The following is a 6485-nucleotide window of genomic DNA, read 5'->3' as shown; positions in this document are numbered from 1 at the left end:
CAATCAATAGTGGGAGTACATTCGTTTGAAATGACAATGCTAATCTCCTGGGGGGAATTTGCTAACTAACAAGCCGTACGATGCTGACCACGACCCATCGCTGCCATGGCATGTGCAGCCTTATTCTATGATCTACCTATTTTTATGACTTGCATTGATCTTTCTTGCAACATCTCCGAGACAGCCGCCACCTGAAACATATTCCTTGATCTTTCCTTTGAACCTAATTCAAGGAGCTTCAAGATCTCCGCACAGTCTGTCTCGACCTGGATAGGCAAGGGAGTCCAGTCTTCAATTATGATACCAACATGCAATTAACTCCAAATATTACCCCATCTCAAATTAGTTGTCTTATACTTATTTGTCTAGATACAAATCTGAGTCAAATTCAGGGCGGAGGGAGTAGTTACTAGAAAGTTAAGTTAGTGAAGCAATTACATTTCAAATTTTACTAGTCAGCCAAATAACAGCCATATTAAAGCATATGCAAATGGAGGACAAAACATAGTGATAGAACTGTGAACACTACGACGAGCAAGAGCAGGGGGCTCAACGTCTTGCTCCAACGGCCCATGAGACCAAGGGCGAACGGGTGGAGATGCACCACCACCCACGCGTTGAACGCCATCGCGAGCACCGCCGCGGGGCCTTTCCTCCACCGTCCCTCTTGTACCGCTGCTGCCATGGACGCCACGTTCACCGTCAGCACCACCGCCGTCGGAACCATCAGCACCGTCCATCTCACGGCGTACAGCTCCGCGAACCTGTCTTTTTACTACACCGCCACCGGCGCTCGGCGCCCGCTGCTTGGACGTCAGCTTGAACGCTATCTCCTTCCCCGCCGCAACCTTGAGCGCCACCTGCACCACCGCGGCCGCGTACGCGCTCGTGGCGGACACCATCCAGAACTGCTCGTTCCGCCACCACTCGCCCAGCGTTATGCCCGACCACCTCACCTCCAGCGCGGCCACCATGGCCAGCGTCAGCATCAGCGCCGCCACAAAGCCGATGTACGTGGCCGACGGCGGCGTGTTGACTGAGAAGGCGCTCGTGCTCGCGCTCCGGGTCACGAGCGGGATCGCCGGCAGGAGGCAGTAGAGCAGGAGAAAGATGGAGGTGAACGGGTACACCGTCGTGTTGAGGTACGCCAGGCGCTGCAGCGGGTGGAGCCGCGCCCCGGCGAGGAGGGCGTTGTTGCGGGAGAAGAATATCTCGAGGGAGCCCGCCGCCCAGCGGAGGACCTGGTGCAGCCGGTCCGTGAGGTTGATGGGCGCGGTGCCGCGGAACGCGTCCGGCGCGGTGGCGCAGTAGGCGGAGCGCCACCCTCGCCGGTGCATGCAGAAGCCCGTGGCCACGTCCTCTGTCACGGTGCCGTATATCCAGCCGATGTCCCGGCCCCACGCCGTCCTGTCCTCGTAGCCGCACGAGACAAGCGCGGTTGCCTCGCCGACGGCAGCCCCGTCGAACGAGCGCGGCGGTGAAGTGGTGTTCCATTGCTCCGACCGGTTCAAGTTCAAGGCCGCACGCACCGAGACAAGGAACGGCGTCGAGATGCCAAACTTGTCAGCCTCTGTGGCGACGTCCTTGCCAGCGTCGCGGTCACCACCATGTGGTCTCCAGAGCGGCGGGTCGGCGTTGTATAGCGCCGCACGGCGAAACATGCAGCCGGTGCCCACGTAAATGGGTCCCTGGAGGCCGTCGAGGCCGAGCTCCGTGCAGTCGAAGAATACGCGGTTGTGGTTGGCGTACCGGTCGGCGGGGTCGACGCCGTCGAAGCGCTGCGGGAACTGGACGAACGCCACGTTGCTGCCGCCGCGGTCGAGCATGAGGCAGACGCCGGCGCGGAGGGCCTGCGAGTTGCTGACGTAGTGGTCGCAGTCGAGGTTGAGGATGAAGGGCGCGTTGGAGAGCACGGCGGAGGTGCGGAGCAGCGCGTTCATGGCACCTGCCTTCCGGTGGTGCACGCGGCCGTGGCGCTTCTCCCGGCACATGTAAACGACCGCTGGAACCCGCACATCGACGGAGGTGAGGTCCAGAAGATCACTGACGCCGAGCTCTGGCGTGCTGCCCGGAGGACCGACTAGCACTTCAACCACTCCGGCATGATATTCGGGCGTGCCGCGCGACCACGGCTGGCGCCGGACGTCTCCGGCGTGGAGGGCGTCGATCCGCAGCCGCAGTTCTTCGTACTCCCGGCGCACACGCCTCCGGTCCCGTGCCAGCTCCGGCCACGACCTTCCCATATAGGCAGCCCTTGACACTACCCTCGCCTTGACGCCGGGGCAGAAGTAGGCCTCTGGGTTCCTCGGCTCGACCCCGTGCTTCCGGCAGAACGGCACCCACAGTCTGGCGAACCGGGCAGCGTGCGCCACCGCCTCGCGCGTGAGCAGAGCGCCGCCGTCGTCTGAGACGTAGCACGTGAGCTTGTCTGGGGGGTAGTCCGCGGCGAGGATGGAGAGGATAGTGTTCACGGTCACCAGCGGCGGCTCCTTCTCGGGATCGGCGGTGGTGACGAACACATCCATGGTCGGAAGCAGCGGCTCCTCGAGCGCCGTGGCGAAGACGGTGCGCCGGACAGGCTGCATCTTGGGCAGCTGGTCCAGCACCCACATCAGCGCGAACCAGAGTTCGCCGGCGATGGGCATGGTCCACATTGCACGAACTGTAGTTGCGCCGTCGCTGATCATCGCAAGAGCAGTGCTGATTCGCCATTTGAAGAACAGCACGAAGATGGCCATCCGAACAAAGACCATGATCCTGCAAACGCCATGGTTTACGCCACTTTATTGCATAATGTTTGTCACACATAAGCTTTTAGTCATTTTCCACATAATTCGTAGTAACATTTCTATACATAATCTGATTCACTCAATTAAAATAGTGAATTTCGACATTTTAAAATGTCACTTTGAGCACTAGATTTCATGACACAAGGTTATAAGAATTAATTATTTTAAGCATTTGTTGCAACAAATTTTTATCAGATCCAGCATATGGCTCAAGTTGTAAAGTAAACAGTGTATTGGAAATAATTGGTAAAAATATTTTTTTGCGAACAGATCCAGCCATATGGCTCATTGTGTTTGTATCGTCTTGATGCTCCTTTTTGAGCCAATAAAATTCACCCTTTGTCAAAAACGATCACATCCAATTGTTTTACTTTCTATTTTCACTTTCCCTTGAAACCTTGCTAGCTGCACATAATGAGTTTTAACTCTGCACATTTTATATGAACTAGTTGAACTACTCATGAGTAACAATATTGTGTAGTATGTGTTCACAAATTTTATCATGAAGAACTTTTAGGTTTCGTAATTAAACACGAACATGTTTGAATAACTAAGTATGCATATATATAGCTGATGATTACCTGTACAGCTTGATGGTAACCGTGGTAAGTTTTGTGGTCCGAACAAGCAGGCTCTCGACACTGGCCGACTTCTGATCCTTGGGCTGCTCCTTCTCATCCAAGGTTGCAGCATAGTCATGCTTCTTGCTGATATATGTCATTGACATGCTCCCACTGACCAAGCGCTATGTTGTTCTTGACGAGAAGTCTAGCTCATGTGTGGAATCAACCCTATATATGGAGGACATGTCATTCACCCATTGTCGCTACTTCTTTTCTGATTTAACGTTATACTAACCTTCCGTACTTATCCTACCTTATTCATTCGTATTTTGTTAACCGGTGGCGATATTTGACTCTTAACCCACCAAAATGTGCAAGAACTTTACACACGCTTAGTTTGTTCACAGCACCACAGATTGGTGATAGATTCCAGGCACTTGGCGGGTCGTAAGTGGCATGAGCACACCCGAGCACTAAATTTGGTCCACATTGCCGATTTGTTTCCACATCCATTTGCTAGTCCAATACTAAACAAAGCATTGTTACATTAAAACACACATAGGTGATGCACAATAAGTGGCGGGTCTTTGTGACACGCCACTTATTATGACCAATTAGTGATGAGTCCTATGGCAACCCGTCCCTTGTGTGGCTTTTGGGTCGAGGCCTAACATTCACCTGCCACTAGTGAATTGCCATAATTTTGTAAAGGAAATTGCACTGCTAAGGAGGTGATAACATAACACATCACCATTGATCTTAGTGATGGTCCTAATGTGACTTTTATGATACAGTCTTAAGTGGTGGCTCTTCCCTTGAAAGATATTAGCGATGGGTATGCTAGAAACCGATCCCACCCGCTGGTCTTTTCCCTTTGCCAAGCCAAAGGGTGGTGGACTCCTAAGCAGGTACGTGCATGCCGCTTATATAGGGGCCCACAATTGTATGTATATACTCTTCGGATCTGAATAATAAAGAGAAGAGTGGTACCTTACATATTGTGTCTACTTTGTTTCTCCCTTCTATTTTTCTTATATACTACTCGTGTGTGTGTGTGTTCCATCATAGTCTCATCATGTTATTAGCACAAAGCTCTACCAGGACACACTACGACGAGGAGAAGGAGAAGCATGTAGCTTAAGAAGGTCTTTTTAAGGGGTATGTGCTTTCTTAATGTCGATGGATGTTGTTGAACGGGCACAGAGCTGGCCAGCCTGAAATGGCAGAACAGGTGAGATTGATCGTTTCTCTCGAGGGCCAACAACCTTTTCATAAATATAAATATAAACTCAAGTTCAACTATATTTATCAAAACCCCACCTTAAAATACTTTACAAGATAAAACCATGCATAGAGAATTTTTCTTTTCTCAAATAGACCCTATGCTCCTTTCCTTGATTTATCCTATGAATATAACAACATCCCTTGTGTTGGGGCATGCCGAGTATTTATGTCAATATTCCTTATTTGTTGAATTCATGTGAGAAGCCACCAAAGCATTATTGGAGATTATGGTTACGCCACACTGGGAATGGGCTACCGTTCCGTTGTTTCTTCATATCGTGTATTATTTTAGGTAATACAGTATCCCACTAGGTTTATGTTATCATTCTGCCAAGTATGTGTGTATCAGCTACTGATCGCGGGATTGACATGTGATGCATAGTGGGCCCAACACAAGTTGTCTAACATGTGTTTAGTGTGTTGTAGTGGTGGTGGTCATAGACTGCTATCCACTTTGTTGTTGATGTATACATGGAATCCATGTTGTCATTTGTATTCAGTTGCTCGTTACCAACTAGCTAATTTGTATATGCAAAGTTACAAATATCTCATTTGGTCATGAAAATAATTGTTCTTAGGAAGCTGACAGTGCAAGCACGGTAACCCATATATCGCAAGAGATGCAGTGTATGCATATCGCATGCGTACACTTACTGCTTGGAACCCACTATTCATGGTGGTTTCGATCAGCATTATCTACTCATAAGGATGACACATGCGCATGCACGCAGTTCACTTAGCAATCCTATGTCGCTTCAACTAGATGGAAAACGAGCACAAGGTAATCTAGTAGTTGAGACGTACGTTAGTTCAACTAACAATTTTTGAGTGCATTGTGATGTGTGTGTGGTGTATACATCTACATCGTTTAACTACTTGACGTGGTTATATATTGGTTACTACTAACTTGCTGCTAACATTTTTTATGCTAGGAAAGAGGGACCTGTTTATTCATCGGAATCACCACTTTAAAAGAAAAAACATGGAGTAGAGATGCAAGTGTACTACTCCCTCCATTCCTAAATATTCGTCATTCTAGAGATTTCAACAAAACTGCCAGCACTTAGTTAGTTAAAGCCCAGGAACCACTTATTGTTTATTAGGGGGCACTAGTAGAAAATGGGGCAATGGTCCAGGCCAGTCAGCCCATTAGTCCCGGTTTAATTCAGAACCGGGACCAATGGGGGCATTGGACCCGGTTCGTGAGCCCCGGGGGCCGGCCGGGCCACGTGGGCCATTGGTTCCGGTTCGTCTGGACCTTTTGGTCCCGGTTGGTGGGACGAACCGGGACCAATGTGCCTTGCTCCTAGCCCACCACCATTGGTCCCGGTTGGTGGCCTGAACCGGGACCAAAGGCTTCCCTTTAGTCCCGGTTCAAGCCATGAACCGGGATGAATTAATTGCCTATATATACCCCGCGAGCAGAGCACTCTCACTGCTCTGTTTTTCGTGGCCGGCGAGGAGAGAGCTTTGTGGTGCTCTAGCTCACCTCCTATGCACACGAGGTGTTCGATGGAATGCCCGAGCCACACTATTTAAGCTTTCTCCTCTCCAAGCTCCACCTCCAAGATCCATTTTCCTCAATATTTGTCTAGGTTTAGCGGTCCGTCACGTCCCATCCCCGTCTTCACCGTCGTCGATCGCCCGCGCCGATCTCATCGCCGGCACCACCATGGTGAGCCTCTTGTTCTTATCTTCTTTCTGAAAGGAAAAAAAACTCTTACTTGTATGTTTATATAGATACTTGTATAATTTTCTTACTTTTATTATTGCATCTTATATAGTGCGATGGTTTTGGTATCCGCCCCCGTTGGCCCTCGTCCTGTCTATGATTCGGATGTGGTATATA

General features: G+C 50.2%; 1 pseudogene; it reads right to left on the bottom strand.

The window, feature by feature from the left end:
* Positions 1 to 475: 475 nt before the first annotated feature.
* Positions 476 to 3516, bottom strand: LOC123117514 (probable mixed-linked glucan synthase 7; annotated as a pseudogene).
* Between the last annotated feature and the right edge of the window lie 2969 nt (positions 3517 to 6485).

The sequence above is a fragment of the Triticum aestivum genome, chromosome 5B, assembly GCF_018294505.1.
Source record: "Triticum aestivum cultivar Chinese Spring chromosome 5B, IWGSC CS RefSeq v2.1, whole genome shotgun sequence".
NCBI classification, from domain to species: Eukaryota; Viridiplantae; Streptophyta; class Magnoliopsida; order Poales; family Poaceae; genus Triticum; species Triticum aestivum.
Note: the sequence above shows the minus strand (reverse complement) of the source record. Positions and strands in the feature narration are given on the sequence as shown.